At 38.3% G+C, this 16,645-nt stretch overlaps 1 protein-coding gene across 1 annotated transcript in view; it reads right to left on the bottom strand.

Moving 5' to 3' along the window:
- Positions 1 to 16,645, bottom strand: part of USH2A (usherin) — a 458,447-nt gene that overhangs the window by 102,761 nt on the left and 339,041 nt on the right. The gene's annotated exons all lie outside the window — the stretch shown is intronic.

The following is a 16,645-nucleotide window of genomic DNA, read 5'->3' as shown; positions in this document are numbered from 1 at the left end:
CAATTGTATTCAAGCTACAATATTTTACAATGATTACTGTGATTTATGCATATTCTTTAAAGCACTGCTTTGCTACAGTTGCCATTCTGTAACAGTATGTCAGAGATTAAGAATGTGATCCCAAAATACATAAATGAAGATATGAAGCATACTTTAAGTTGTATTTGTGCCTTATTCTTAAATTCTTTCTTGTGGAAGCCAATTCTTGTGTTACAAGAATAAAATAGACACAAAAATAGGCCATGTTCACAATCTATATTTTCAATGATATTAAGCATTGATCAGAACAAGATACAGTCCCTGCAAATTACACAATCGTTCTATATCTCTCAGAAGAAATATTATGTTTTCCAAAGTGTCCAAGTGTGTATAGAATAACAGGCTTGGATTTAAGGGTATACATGGACATTTTGGAAACTAAATCCGATTAATGCATGCAATCTGTCAGTAGTCCTTGATAATATTGTGATTCAGTATCTATATAATCTAATTTTAGGAGAGCTATAACTTCCTAAAGATAGAAAGGCAATCTGAAAGGAGAATAACTAAGGTCAAGACATCTAATTGGGCAGACCAAAGTTCATACAGAAGTTTTGAAGTTCTGTCTTGAGTATTTCCATTAACAAATGAAGTAAACATCAGGTAACCACAGTTACTCTTTCTCAGGCTGAAATAGTTTTGCCAATCCAAATAGATCATACTGAATTAGCCAAATCAACAACTTTACTTGGAATAACACAGCCTCTACAGTCTTAAGCCTTTGTTTGAAAAAAAGGTAGCATCTGTACCAGGGGTGGGTTCTACTTACTTTTACTACCGGTTCGCAACGGGAGCATCTGGGCGGGTAGGCGGAGTCTCCTGCCACTTTTACTATTGGTTCTAAACAACCGGATAGAACCAGGAGCAACCCACCACTGATCTGTACCAATATTATATGCACTCTTTTTTAATATAAAGAACCAGTGATGCAAACAAGGATTATGCCAGAAAGCTATTACGGTTTTTATAAACAGCAGAGGCTCCTTGGAACTATGTCACCTGTCTTCCTGAGGTAGTTGTGGTATCAATTTATAATTGAATCAGTATCAGAATAGAACTGGAAGGGACCTTGGAGGTCTTCTAGTCCAGCTCCCTGCTCAAGCAGGAGATCCTATACCATTTCAGATAAGTGACTGTCCATTCTCTTCTTAAAAACCTCCAGTGATGAAGCACCCAGAATAGAATAGAATAGAATAGAATAGAATAGAATAGAATAGAATAGAATAGAGAATAGAACAGAACAGAACAGAACAGAACAGAACAGAACAGAATAGAATAGAATAGAATGTGTCTCAGAAGATGTCTCAGACACACCAACCGCCAAGCATCCTACAACTGACCCCATCCCATTGGGTTCACAACCCCTAGTGATCACAGAAAAGAAAGCGCAAAACCTATTTCACAGACAAAAGCCAGGAAAAGCTCTAGGCCCAGACAAGATAATTCCTTCTTGCTTAAAAATCTGTGCTGACCAATTGGCCCCCATCTTCACCCGAATCTTCAATAAATTGCTAGAGATGTGCTATGTTCTTTCTTGCTTCAAATGCTCTACCATCATCCCAGTGCCGAATAAGCCCACCATCAAGGAACTGAATGATTACAGACCAGTTGCTCTAACATCTGTAGTCATGAAAACCTTTAAAAGGCTAGTGCTGTCCCACTTGAAAATCATCACGGATCTGCTGTTAGACTCCTTGCAATTTGCCTACTGAGCAAATAGATCAACAGATGATGCTGTACTACATCCTACAACATCTTGAATCTCCAAAGACCTACGCAAGGGTCCTCTTTGTAGACTTTAGTTCAGCATTCAATACCATCATTCCAGACACTCTTCTAACTAAACTAAACTAGCTACAGGTACCTGAACACACTTCTATGTGGATCATAAGCTTCCTAACAAACAGGAAGCAGTAGGTGAAGCTAAGCAGAATCACATCAGATATCTGTACAATTAGCACAGGGTCCCCCCAAGGCTGTATGCTCTCCCCACTTCTCTTCTCTCTGTATACCAATGACTGCATCTCTAATGATCCGTCTGTTAAACTACTGAAGTTCGCAGATGACACAACAATGATCGGTCTCATTCGAGACAATGATGAATCGCATACAGATGAGAGGTTGAACAACTAGCCTTGTAGTGTGATGGGAACAATCTGGAACTGAACATACTCAAAACCATAGAAATGGTGGTGGACTTTAGGAGAAATCCTTCCATACTTCCACCTCTTACAATACTAGACAACACGGTATCAACAGACACCTTCAAATTTCTAGGTTCTACCATATCGCAAGATCTAAAATGGACAGCTAACATCAAAAACGTCATCAAAAGGCACAACAAAGAATATCCAAACTGCCCAAGGAGCTGCTGATCCAGTTCTACAGAGGAATTATTGAGTCTGTCATCTGCACCTCTATAACTGTTTGGTTTGGTTCTGCAACCCAACAAGACAGACACAGACTTCAGAGGATAATTAGAACTGCAGAAAAAACAATTGCTACCAATCTGCCTTCCATTGAGGACCTGTATACTGCAAGAGTCAAAAAGAGGGCTGTGAAAATATTTACAGACCCCTCGCATCCTGGACATAAAGTGTCCTACCCTCAAAATGACGCTATAGAGCACTGCACATCAGAACAACTAGACACAAGAACAGTTTTTTCTTGAACACCATCATTCTGCTAAACAAATAATTCCCTCAACACTGTCAAACTATTTATTAAGTCTGCACTACTATTAATCTTCTCATCGTTCCCATCACTTATCTCCTTCCACTTATGACTGTATGATTGTAATTTTGTTGCTTGTATCCTTACGATTTACACTGATATTATTTCCTGATTGCTTATTTTACCTTATGACTGTCATTAAGTGTTGTACCTTATGATTCTTGATGAACATATCTTTTCTTTTATGTACACTGAGAGCATATGCACCAAGACAAATTCCTTGTGTGTCCAGTCACCCTTGGCCAATAAAAAATTCTATTCTATTCTATTCTATTCTATTCTATTCTATTCTATTCTATTCTATTCTATTCTATTCTATTCTATTCTATTCTATTCTATTCTATTCTATTCCTCTATGAACTTTTTAAAAATCGTGCATAATAAAATCCATAGGAATTGGCATCACAAAATAAGCAATTGTGTAATAGAACCTCTATTATCAGATAGTTTTGATAGTTTAAGGATTACCACATCAGCAAGAATAACAATGAGAGAAGGAAACCTTCCCAGGTTTTTTTTTTTTTTAAATTAAAATTATTCTTCATTACTTTCTTATTGTGGAAAGGAGTACATTTAATTTTGCAATGTATGCTTCTGAAAGGCATTTATATTCTCTCATAAACCACATTCCTTCATACAATTGCCTTCTGCCTATAGATGCAGTATTCAAACAGGCAGGTGTGCAGTTGTTTTTTGTAGTCCATAATAATTCTTCAACATGATAAACCCTCCATGCTCCTTTGACATGGCATACCAGTAATTATAAGGGAAGGAATCATGGGAGTAGGTCTAAGTCAAAAATAGAAAGTGCAAACAATTTTTTAAGTAGATATTCTAAACAAGATCTCTGAATGCATCTCTTAAGTCAAATATTTAATCAGGATTTCTTTCAACAACCCTTAAAAAAATTAGATTATAAAGATCCACTTTAGCTGAGGAGACATTATCTGATATAATACACTTAATGATTAACTTAGCCATGTAATCAGCAAAGTGATTTTATTCATGGGGTTACTTAAATTCAAATGCATGTAAATGATATCATATCATATCATAGTGGAACCAAACTTTTAAAACAAGTCAATTTAATTTTATATACTATTAGACATTGATTTCTTTGTAAGAAATCCATATTATTAAATCAGAGGGGATAATATGTCATTCCCCAACAATTTTTCCATTCTACAGCAGTAGGCAATTTTATTCTCTGAATGTCTTTTATTTCAATTCATTTTATTTCTACCAGCAACACAGGACTGTAAGAGGTTTGTTTTATTTGTATCCTGCCTTAATTATTATTTTTATAAATACCTCAAGGAGGCAAACATACCCAACACATCTACCTCTTCCTATTATACCTACAAAAACAACCCTGACAGATGAGTTGGACTGAGAGACAGTGACTGAACTAAGGCCATCCAGCACTCGATATTGTACCAGGAAACATATCAGCAGCCAATCCTGAATCTATAGCACAGGTCTACTATGTTTATGAGCCTAGCACGGGTACACGTGAGGACTTCATGAGTCTGGGAAGCTTACAATGTTAAAAAGAATAAAGCAATACAATTATTATTCCTTTCCTGTCCTCCTCCAACATATGTGATTACATGTGATTACATCACACAATAATTTCTTCTTAAATAACAAGCGAGAGCATTTTAATTTAGACATTCTTTGGACCGGCAAAGTAAACTTTTGCTAATGAATTGCTTTTATGCTAGGACAGAAAGAGAAAGCTACGTTCTATTGCTAAGAATCTCATCTTTGTTTGAGTGAATAATATTTTTAGCCAAGATTTCACTCATATAACAAGAAGTGACTCCCTTTCTAGTTTCTTTGGTAAACCATTACTTCTTTAATTATTATCAACCTTGTTCCAGCGTGATAAATTGCTAATTACTTAATACCCTAATCAGCGTTCATTCTTTGCACAGATAAACTGTGACAGCGCCATTAATTTAAATAGTAATTTCACTTAATGGCCAGAACGGCACACCAGATTTTTATGCAGCATTTTCTGAAGACTGCATCCATCACTGCAATATTCTGACATAAAGATGTCTGACGTGCACTAACTCACTTAGGGAGAGCAGATGTTGCTGAGCAGAGTTTGGTAGTAATTCCCATAGTGCATCACTTCAGCATGAATGAGCTGCTGCAAATTCAGAAACAGACATCCTTCTGAAACCAAACAGCATAGCCTTTGACCTTACCCTAATTTATCAGACCTGGCATTTGATTCTTGACTATTGACACAGAGAATATACGGTTGAAAATATGCCTATGGTAGTATGGAATAGGGGTAAGAAGGCCCATCTCTCACTGGTGGACTGATTACTCTTTTTAAAGAAAAACAAAACAAAACAAATTCAATTCAGATTTTTTACAAGTGCCAGCATAAAAGAGAAAAAACAACAATCCATGAAACACTTTCCAATTTCAATCCACAAATTCACCAAAATTTATTAGCAAGGCAAAACGATAAAGTCTGAAAACAGTACAAGTTAAACCTTCAGAAGCCATTCTTAATTGAGTTTTTATGTTTCAGGATAATATGTACCATGTAAATATGTGTAGATTACACCATATGTGTAGATTACAATAAGCTTTGTGTTTCAGATAAATATGTGTAGATTACAGCATGTTAATCAGAAGTCTCAGTGCATCCAATTGGAATTATTCCAATGACAATTTCTTCACAGAACTTCGACTTGTTGTTTCATTTACCAACCCAAAGAATCAATGTTAATTTATACAAACTATTTCTTTGGATATGATTATCACAACTGAGCATTAAGAGAATGATAAAGAAAACACACATATTGAAAAAAGGATATGGTTTAGTTTAATTTTAATTTTAATAGCTTCTGGTGAAATTTAGGTGACTTCCCAAGCAAACACCATTTTTGGTCTTAAGTGAAACAGAACATAAAATACATACACAAACAGTAAATGTAAGTTTTCTCAAAGACTAAAGGCTCCTGTAGAAGTAGACTGGTTGATTATTAATTTATCATCATTATTCATGTTTACTTTTTTTACAAATTATATCCCTTATATTAATTGGGCTGCTTTAGTTGCTTCAAGATTTTTAATATTTCTAAGCATTTACAAAAACATCCCCAACATTAACCAGGTCAATTGTTCTATGGTGCAGAAGTTTCTTTATCCTATCTGTCTATCTATTATCTTTCACTAAACTAGTGTTGCCATTACCATTAACTGGGTGAAATGATGTATCATAGGCAATAACTTTTGAACCAAGGTACCTCAAATGAGATACTTTACAGAATGCATCCAAAATCTAGGACCTTTGATTCCTGAGAGAATGAAATTTGTGGAAGGTGTAGCTGCCTCAGGCTACTGCTGTGGTCACATAATGGTCATTTTGAATTTCCTGCCAGTCTTACAATCCCTTGTTCCTCTCTCTGTCCATCATGTGACTCATAGATAAATATCATAGATAAATGATCTATATGATATGATAAGATAGCGGTCTGATCTAAGCATAGTACACAAAATTGTCTGCTACAACATCTTACCTGTCAACAACTTCTTCACTTTCAAGTACAATAGTACACGGGCAAACAATCACTACAAACTCAAGGTAAGCCGCTCCAAACTCGACTGCAGAAAATACGACTTCAGCAACAGTGTTCAATGCCTGGAATGGTCTACCTGACTCCATTGTTACATTCTCTAACCCCCACAGCTTCAACCTTAAACGGTCTACCGTGGACCTCACCCCGTAAAGGGGACATGCATAAGCGCCCCAGCTTATGCTTATTACCATCCCTGTCCTACTGTTCCCATTTATTTGTATTCATTTCCTTCATTCATGTCCATGTTCATATTAATACCTGCTATCTTGTACATGTTTGACAAACAAACAAACAAACAAACAAACAAACAAACAAACAAACAAACAGAGATGCAAGGTATAGGAACAAAGGCCTGGATACTTTTATTGCTTTACATGCCCCTTCACAATCATGCACATGTATCTATATTCCATCTTTATTCAGGAATTCAAAGCACATAGATAGTGCTCTATCTTCCCTGTGATGACCCAGGGCAGGACACGGAGGCAACACAATCAGCTGAGAGTTCAAAATGCCCCTTTATTGCTCCAACTTTCCCCAAAACATTCCCATGTTTATGGCAAGTCCCAGAGCAAAGTGTTCTCTCTCTCTCTCTCTCTCACATGCACACACACACCTCTGGCTGAAAGTAGTCCATCAAAATGCTGTTAGCACAATGGCTTCAAAGCAAGAAGTCCAGTGGGGCAAGGGAATAAGTCAATGAGTGCAGAAAGCAAAGGAACAAGGCAATTAGTCCAGGAAGAAAGGAATAAGGCAAGAAGTCCAGGAAACAAGGAATAGGACAAGAAGTCCAGCAAACTCCAAACGTCAGCAACATCAGGAATGGCACACAAAACTCCACAAATTCAGCATTTGTTCCTGACAAATGCCCCTCCCCACAGCATCTCCTTAAGTCTCAGTTCCCAGGGTCATCGGGTCAGCCTTCACTGTTCCCGCCTCCTCTCCACTCTCTGTGCTCAGGGATCAGGAGGGGGCGGTCCTTGCTCATCACCTGAGCTCAATCACTCTTCATCTTCACTGCCTGCCCTCTCTCGGGTCTCTTGCCCCCATTCCTCCCTGCTGGCAAGGCATCCCAAGCCTGAAGAGCCCTTGTCCTGCTCCTCCCCGCATTCCTCTGAAGCCAACAAGGCCGCCCATTCAACCTCCATAGGCTCCAGCTCCGGCTTGTCCTCCTCCACAGATTCAGGCTCCGATGGGGGCATGACACTCCTATATTTCTTTACAAGAATCCCATGAGGTAGGTTGGGCTGCAAGTTACCAAATGAGCTGCTGCGATTACAGAGTAGTTCTCTCTAGTGGAAGCCAAATACATTAGCCACTGTTCTTGCCTGCTGTTTCATTTTTCAATTGCTCTTTACTCTGAAACTGAGTGTAGAGTGGTCTCTCCTTCAGCTGCCAGAGATAAGGTAGACCTATTGTGCCCTAGCCCTCAGGAGGCCATATGATCTTATTTTTAAACTGACTGCTCATTCAATTCATTGGATTCAAAACTCATCTGAGGTGAGAATGTACCATGTACAGCCAATTACAATTGCAATGCATTACAATGCATTGTAGTCTCCTGGCTAATGTAATGTCATGCACTAATAATAATAATAATAATGGGAAAAATAAATAAAATTATAAAATAAAATAAAAAAGTATCATCACCATAATTATGCTACAAGGAAAGAGGGGAGTGATATCATAGTCAAGAGATAAGAGCAAACGTCATTGGGATGCAGCAAAAGAAGGAAAAATGAAAAATTGTGGATGAAAGAGACATACATCTCAAGAATCAAAGATGCAGAATAAGGAGCAGGCCCCATGGCGCCTTCCTGGAAATGGGCACCATTTTTGGAGTGCCACAATTCATTGTGGAGTCATGAAGCTTAGGGATGCTGAGAGGTGGAGAACCCTGCTCTCCTCACCCAGCAAGGACTTGGTGGAATGGGATGGTAGACACATAAGTGGTAGGAGTTGCTGCAGCATTCCTTTTTGTGCACATGACCACAGGGGTTTTGCAGTGGCCATTACTTTGAAACCCAGGTGTAAATATCTTTTGGGGGCTCCGTCATAACTCCAAACAGTCATTAAGCAATTGATCCTAAATCAAGGACTACCTATAGACTTGAGTTCAATGCTAATAAAATATTTCTGCCTAACATTAAAATGAGTTATTTCAAACATAAGCTTTTAAAAGATATATTGGATCCAACATCAGATCGATATTAGAAACAAATAGCAATGATATTTAAAAGGCCATTCAAAGGATTGAGTTAATTGTACTGTACAGTTTTGTAGCATCAAAATCACACTTTATGTCTGAATCTTACACAAGTTTTCACACTGAAAAAATGTCAGACATACTTCAAGGAGTTCTTGTACACTTGTACAAATTTTAAAGAGCTGTATATTCTATATACATGGAAAATGAATTCTTTAGAAGAATATGTCAGATAACAGTATCATCTTCTCTTCCTTCTTTATATTATTTATGTAGAGAGAAAAAAAAAACTATTGTAGTCTTGCACCAGTGGTGGGTTGCCCCCGGTTAGGACCAGTTCTATAGAACCAGTAGTAAAACCAGCAGGAGGCTCCGCCCACCGATCCCAATGTCATCAGGAAGCTTCTGCACATGCGCAGAAATGCGCACGCATGGCTCCGTTGCAAACCGGTAGTAAAGGTAAGTAGAACCCACCCCTGTCTTGCGCCCTATATCACTTGCATTATTTCCTACAAGTACCTATTCTGAAGATGATCTCTCCTACCCCTTAAAAAGATAATAACATTAAGCTAAAATAAAACTATGAGTAAAGAAAGATGTAGCTTCTCATCAATTAAAAAGAAGGGGTGAATGTAACCAAATGCTGAGTAGTAGCTACCAGCCTCTACCAGCCTGATCTGATAAATGTTAGCCATGTAGACATGAAAGTGGGACATCTCATTACTAATTACCAATGGAGGCAAAGGTCTTCACATTTGGAAAAAAATGAGCACAGCATGCTGATGAGAGAGAGAATCAATTGCAACTTTGCATGTATAGGAGGAATCAGTGGATGGTGAAACTATCAGAGGTTGTTTCAAAAGCAGAAAGTGCTATGCTTGGGTAAAACAACGTTGCTCTTTACTTTTTTTACACAGAGCAACTGAAGAAAATTGCTTTTTGTGACTATGGAAGCAACAATATGTGTTATCTTGAGGACTTTACAATTTTACAACAACAAAAAAAAAACCATCCATGAGGGGAAGAAAGGAAAGAGAAAAGAAGAAGAAAAGTCGATGTTTGCTTCAGTAATGTGCATTTAGGATTACTGCAGAGCATGGCAATTTAGAGTGGAATATATCTAAATAGTCATATTTTTAAAATAAATAATTTAATCAAGACAGTGATGACCTTTGAGGTGTCACTAATGACAACCTCCAACCAAAATGGCAAATGGTGTGGGATGCTGCAGTTCAGTGACATCAGGGGAATTAAAACATTTGCTGCCCAATCATATCCAGGCCTAATGAGCTGTGAGGCCTACAGAGTTCAATGGGGCTTAATCCTAGCGAGCATGCATAAATTACAGCCTTATTGTTTTTAGTTGGCTACTTCAGGCAGGATATGCATAATAATGTAATATTGTTACGTTTCATATATAATATATATAAAAGCTGGAGGGGGGGGATACTTAAAGCAAAACTTTAAAATCCATGCTTGTACAGAGCCTATGCATTTAATCTGTGTAAACACGCAATGAAATGAAGAACACGTCTTTGATCCCAAGGTACCTGTATTACACTCCCACACAACTCATTTTGCCCAGAGAGAGCAGTAAAAACATAAACGCTACCCCAGCAGTTCTTTTCCAAGCGCATCTGTTAATTCACTCCATTTATAAAATACATATTGACAAAGACAACTGTACTGGGACCAGGGAGATTTGATTTGGTGTGAGAAAGTCAATTCAATGTGATTTTGTTAAAGGGCTCCTGCAGGCAAATAAAAAGAGTTTAAGTAATAAAGTACATAAAGAGATGTTTTATGAAGCAATGCTTTCCAGTGGCAGCCACTCATTGTGCTGCTTTAAAAGGGATAGACTTCAGAAAAAAAATATAAGATAATGTTTCCCGTGTTCTTCTGAGCTGAAACACTGAATGTTTCACATAAGGTCAATGACAGAAGACCAGCCCCAGTTTAGGCTTTGTTTGTCAGGAGAGAAGGGAAATATTTTTCTTCTATGGTACTATCATTAATTTATTGAAAAAGTTATTTATATATACATATACCAACCAAAATTTAGCCTTTTAGGATAAGTGGTATTATGCAAAGCTCAAAACAAGAACAAGCAAAAATAATTAAAGGAGAGAGAGAGAGGGAGAGGGCGGGAGGGAAACAAACAAACAAAGACAGACAGACAGACAGAAAGACAGAAGGAAGGAAGGAAGGAAGGAAGGAAGGAAGGAAGGAAGGAAGGAAGGAAGGAAGGAAGGAAATTCCATAACTTTCTATCCCTGTAAAGCATCCTTCCATATTCAGCTTTATTCATGCATTTTGTTCTTTACATTTTTCACTTCTTTCTTTTTGAATTCCACCAAATTCATCACTTTCTAACTTTCACAGTCTTCCCTTTCACCCTTTCTTCATGTATTTATTTTGCTGTTAGATCCTTAAAAAGGTGGTTGTATCTACTATTTCTTGAAATGAGTTGGAACTGAGTCCTTTTTCATATTAACTTTCCTCTTTTTCCCATCTGCTTGATTGTTGTGATTTCTTCTGCTTAATCAGATTCATTCTCTCTATATGACCAAAAAAAATGATCATAAATTGAGGGCATTTCCCTAAAATTTAATTTTGATATTACCGGAGTCCCAGAATGATATAAACCACTTAATGGAGAAAGATTTTGGCACTATATTAGCTAGTTTAAAATTAATAAACCAAAGACAAAGATGGTGCTTAAAAATATGTCTATATAAGACCAAGAGATTTTGATGAAGAAAACTGGTTTCAACATAAAGAAGATGGTTAAATATCTAGAGTTCACACTGATCAATAGGAAATTGCTTCATAATAATGTTAAAATATGGGATGACATTAAAAAAAGAGTTAGCAATGTGGGACAAATTACAGTTGTGGCTATTGGGTAGAATTTCACTTACCAAGATGCATGTCGTACCCAGAATGTTATTTTTATTTCAAACTATATCAATATTGTCAACTGATTTATCTTTTAAACAAAGGAAGAAATGTATTTCCAAATTTGTATTGCAAGGTTAAAAAAAAAAATCAAATGTAAGTTGTTGCAAGATGATATAGAGAGTTGTACCTTACTTAAAATTGTATTTTGAAACATGTTGTATGACTGTTTTCTATTTGCCCACCACAATATTGCTGAAGCCATTATGCAGTGACCCACCACAACAAATCTGGTTTCCTGACAAAGGAATGCGCCAGAAGTAAGAGTTTTCAATTACAACAGAGACTCAGTTTAGTTTTTCATTTGTGTAGCACACTTTCGTTGATTTAAAGATAACATAGATTTTTATTGATAAAAGACAGTGAAAATTATCTAATTTTTTATTATTTATTCTTGGAGATAGCAAGTAGGATAATGTTGTTTCCAGAGTAAGTCATAAAATATCAGGAGTCAGGTATAACAACTTTTCATACCAATATATTTTATTGAAAAGCATAGATTTTTGTGAGTTCCAATTGACTTCATCAAAAGCATGGGCTAGATAAACTGATGTTGGATTTAAATAGGGATGAAGCATTTGGGGGGGAGGAAGGGAGGGAAAGACAGAAGACAATATGGTTATATAGAGTACTTGTAAGACAGACTACAAGTATTTTATCAATTGAGAAATGTAATGTATTATAAATGCATTGTGTGTTGTGGCCCACTAGCGGCCCGCGCGGATCATGGCTGATCCTGATGAAGAGGAGGCTGGTGTGGTATCGCGCCAGCAGCCTGTACAGCCAGCGCTCGCATCGGACAGCGAGGAGGCTGAAGAGGATGTGATGCCAGAGGCAGAGACTCAGCCAGGGCCTTCAGAACCTCCAGAGGCTCCTTCCAGTGGAGAGAGCGAAGTGGAGGAGCCTCTCCTCAATGCTCGGGCACACAGGGCTGCCAAAAGGCAGGAGTGGCTATTCAGGAGGAGGAAGTCTACTTGAAAGTAGGGCTTGAGGATAATTGGCCACTCCCTTAGCCTATTTAAGTTGCACGCAGCTAGTGCTTTCTTGCTAGAAAGAACGTCTCATTACTACAGAGCATCTTGGAGAGCGAGCGACTTCTCATATCTGGTTTTCTGGGCTGGTTGCCAACCTTTGTCGGACTTTGTTCTTAATAACTTTGATAAGGACCCTTTGCACGGGAAGCCTGCATTCTTAAAAGGGGTTTGTTTGGAATTAAACAGTGTTTGAGAAGCTTGGTGTGTGTCACATTCTCTGGGAATCCGAAGCTGGGGCAGAACACTGTGCTTGTTGACATATTCTAAGAATGGAATTTTTAGAAGAATGTAAATTCAACAATATCTTACTAAATTGTGCTGGTAAACACACACACACACACACACACCTCCCCAAAAGTGGTTACTTTGACATCTGTAATGGAGTGTCCTGAGAGGTAGAAATGTTCTGGCATTACTTTATCCTTGTTTTGAATGATAATGTCCAACTTTTCTAAGCCTGTTTGGCCTGTTTGTTCTATGTAGAATCCAGTGAGGCATTGATGGCAGATGATAGCACATATCAGTTTTGAGGAAGTTTATGTGAAGGTGCAATTAAACCTGTATAGGAAGCTGTTGGGACCTGGTAGTATTGGTGAAAATGTGGGGGGATTGCAGGCAATCTAGGTAGCTCACAAAAAGCTTATTCTTTTCAATAAAATGTGTTAAACTGAAAAGGTACACCCAGACTCTTTCACCTTTTTGGTTATCATAGACTAACAAAGCTGTCCTCCTACAATGTCATTTAACATCAAAGTATATAGAAATTAATGATGTAACATAAAAATTGCAGTTTAAAAACTTCACAAGCTTAGTAGGATAGATAAGAGACAGAGGTTGGATGACACAACTTAGATCAAAAGTATTTGGCTATATTGCATTGAATTAGGTGTGCTGCAGACGTAAGACTGTATTACCTTCTTGTATTAACTCCTCTATTCTTCTATTTATAGATCTCTCTGGAAAACAATAATATTTTTTAAAAAAAGATTACTGTTGTAGACACTTTCAAGGTTATACATCTCTTTGTCAGATATGTCCTGGTTGTCTTTCAGTTATTGCCACTTAAAATATTTTCTTCACTACCTGCGTTTAAATCTCTCCTACACTTAATAATCAGCCTGGAGATTCAATTGCAGAACTTCTAAAAAAGCTGTCTTCTTTGATGAGTATATGCAATTTCATATGGAAAAAGCCGTCTTCCATGTTCTGACACAACACTCATGGAAGAACATTGTTTGCATTCTCCACAATGCAGCAGGGAGAGAAATTATGATGCTTGAATGCTAATACTATTAATTTTATCACATTCATCGCAACCCATCTCTGCTTGAGGATTCATAACTATATTTTCTGCTCTCCATATACTGATAACATTACTATGCTTTGCCTGACTCGCAAAATGCAAATACATGTCTTATATCATTTCAAACTGGCCAAATAACATTTTGAAAACATGCATGCAAAGAGTGGCATGCATAAATCTTTATAAAATAAAATGAATAATAAAAATGATAAGAACAATCAGAAGGAGTAAAAGAGATATAATCTGTTGAGATACTTAACCACTTTTCCACATTTTACTCAATCTAATTTTGAAGGCCTTCAAGTTACACCACTTGGAAATAATACAGATTCCTTTGTATTGTTTTATAAAAGGACCATTAGACATAAGACATAAAGAATTAGTAACCTTCTCATTAACCTCTCAAAATGGAATCCATTCCAAGCCAAGCTCTGAATACAACCAAGAGTCTTCCTAGTTAATTGTTATCCTTATCAAAAAATGACCCACATTAACATTTTCCTTGGGGTAATCAGAGTCTCTTTCTCTTTGTGTGTGTTTGTATATATATATACACACAGAAAGTGACCAGTATTGTTTTTGTTAGCCATACATGGAAAATGAAGGAGAAGAAAATAAACAAGAGTTTCTTTCCAGGAAACAAAAGTAACAAAAACACAAAATAACCATTGCCTAGTATTGACAACTGCTTGCTCTATTTGTTGTTGTTGCTGTTAAGAGCAATATGTTTTGTGTCGCTGTGCTTTACTTGCCTTTGTAAACAGCACTAAGTGTGTTAACAGAAATCACTGGAAAGGTCTAGAGCTCAGATAAATAATCATCTTCTTTTAGAACACTGAGATTAATGAGACTGACCAAAGCGTCTCCTCTAGTTCCTTGGGATATCATTTTTTGGGGGATGACATAATGGGAGACATTCTAATATTGTGATATATGAATGACTTCTGAATGCATTGAATTTAGGATGTGCTGCATAGCTTGGCAGAAATTCAAAGTCCTTCTGAGCACACACAATGTGTGCCAAACCATGGGTAATGCAGTCAATTTAGCTCCTGACCTCACAATTGCCTACAAAGAGATGTATGCATTAACTATCCAGGAAAAAGCTTTCCTTGAGCTACCAGACTTATTCCTTATAAACATGTAGCCTGTAATCAACGTGAAAAAAAATTAAATCAAAAGATGCTCAAAGCAAGCTTAAATTTGCATTGATAAATATCCCAGCATCTTAGGCAACATGGTATCGGTAAGGGCCAATAGACTGTGGATAGCTTCCTTGGCTCCATACGTCCCTGACTTTAATTAAAAAATAATTAACCTTTTAAAGGGCACTGTGATTTTGATGAATATCTTTGGATCCAAATAGGGTCTCAGAAGCATTTGAGGGAAATAAAAACAATAGCCAGTGTTTTCTTTGGAACTACTGTATGTATATCTGCCTCTCAACACAGCCAAGATAAACTGTTATGGCAACAAGTATCCTGAGGAGCAAAAACCAAGGGGGGGGGGGAGGAGAGATTTCCCTTCAGTTTGCCTTCTGGCAAATAGGTGTTCTATAACTGGCAATGGGCCTCCTGGCAGCCCTTTTATGAGTAGGCAAACCATTCCCCCATGAAGCTATTTTTGTTTGAACACTCAGAATGCACTCTATAAAAAACCAATTGGCCCCATTTGCCCCCAAGGAGTTCTGATTTGTCATGTGAACAATCACAATGCATTTTAATCAGAAATAACACAATAGCAGAAGAACAGAGTTGGAAGAAACCTTGGAGGTCTTCCAGTCCAACCCCCTGATCAAGCAGGAGGCCCTATACCCGTGATGGTGAAACTATGGCACGCGTGCCACAGGTGGCACGCAGAGCCCTCTCTGTGGGCACATGAGCCATTGCCCAGCTCAGCTCCACTACGCATGTGTGTGTGTGTCCCGCTGGCCAGTTGATTTTTGGGTCTCTGGTGCAGGGGCGGGGTGCATGCGGGACACACGTGCGCTTGTGCAGGGGATCTTGTGCACATGCGCAGTGGCAGGAAGGGGTCTTGCGTGCATGCGTGGGGGTGGGGGGTCTTGCATCCATGTGTGGGGGTTGGGGGAGCACGGGGGAGCAGTGCACCCCCATGCCAAAACAGGCCACAGGGGGGTACGGTGTGCCCCCCCGTGGCCCGTTTTTGGTCCCAAGAGGCTTCAGGGAAGCCTGCCTAAAACAGGCCTCCGGGGGTTATGTGTTCATGTGTGGGGGGTTGTTGTGCATGTGTGGGGGGAGCGGGGGGGGTCATGCATGCATGCGCAGGCATGGGGTGTGTGTGGGGCATTGCATTATGGGTATAGGCACGTGTGTGTGTGCCCACCCGTGCTCCCCCCACTTTTGGCACATGGTGGCAAAAAGGTTAGCCATCACTGGCCTATACCATTTCACACAAATGATTGTACCATCTCGTTTTACAAACTTCCAATGTTGGAGCATTCACAACTTCTGAAGGCAAGTTGTTGCACTAATTAATTGTTCTAACTGTCAGGAAATTTCTCCTGTATCTTAGGTTGCTTCTCTCCTTAATTAGTTTCCATCCATTGCTTCTTGTCCTGCCTTCAGGTGCTTTGGAGAATGGGTTGGCCCCCTCTTCTTTGTAGCAGCCTCTTAGATATTGGCACACTGCTATCATGTCACCCCTAGTCCTTTTTTTTCCCTTAAACTAGATGTGCCCAATTCCTGCAATGATTCTTCATATGTTTTCTGAAGCAATGTAATATATTTGTAAGAATCAAAATAGGTGG

Source organism: Pantherophis guttatus, chromosome 1 (assembly GCF_059756535.1).
Source record: "Pantherophis guttatus breed Tessera chromosome 1, ASM5975653v1, whole genome shotgun sequence".
Lineage (NCBI taxonomy): Eukaryota > Metazoa > Chordata > Lepidosauria > Squamata > Colubridae > Pantherophis > Pantherophis guttatus.
The sequence above is the reverse complement of the archived record's forward strand: the minus strand, read 5'-3'. Positions and strand labels throughout refer to the sequence as shown.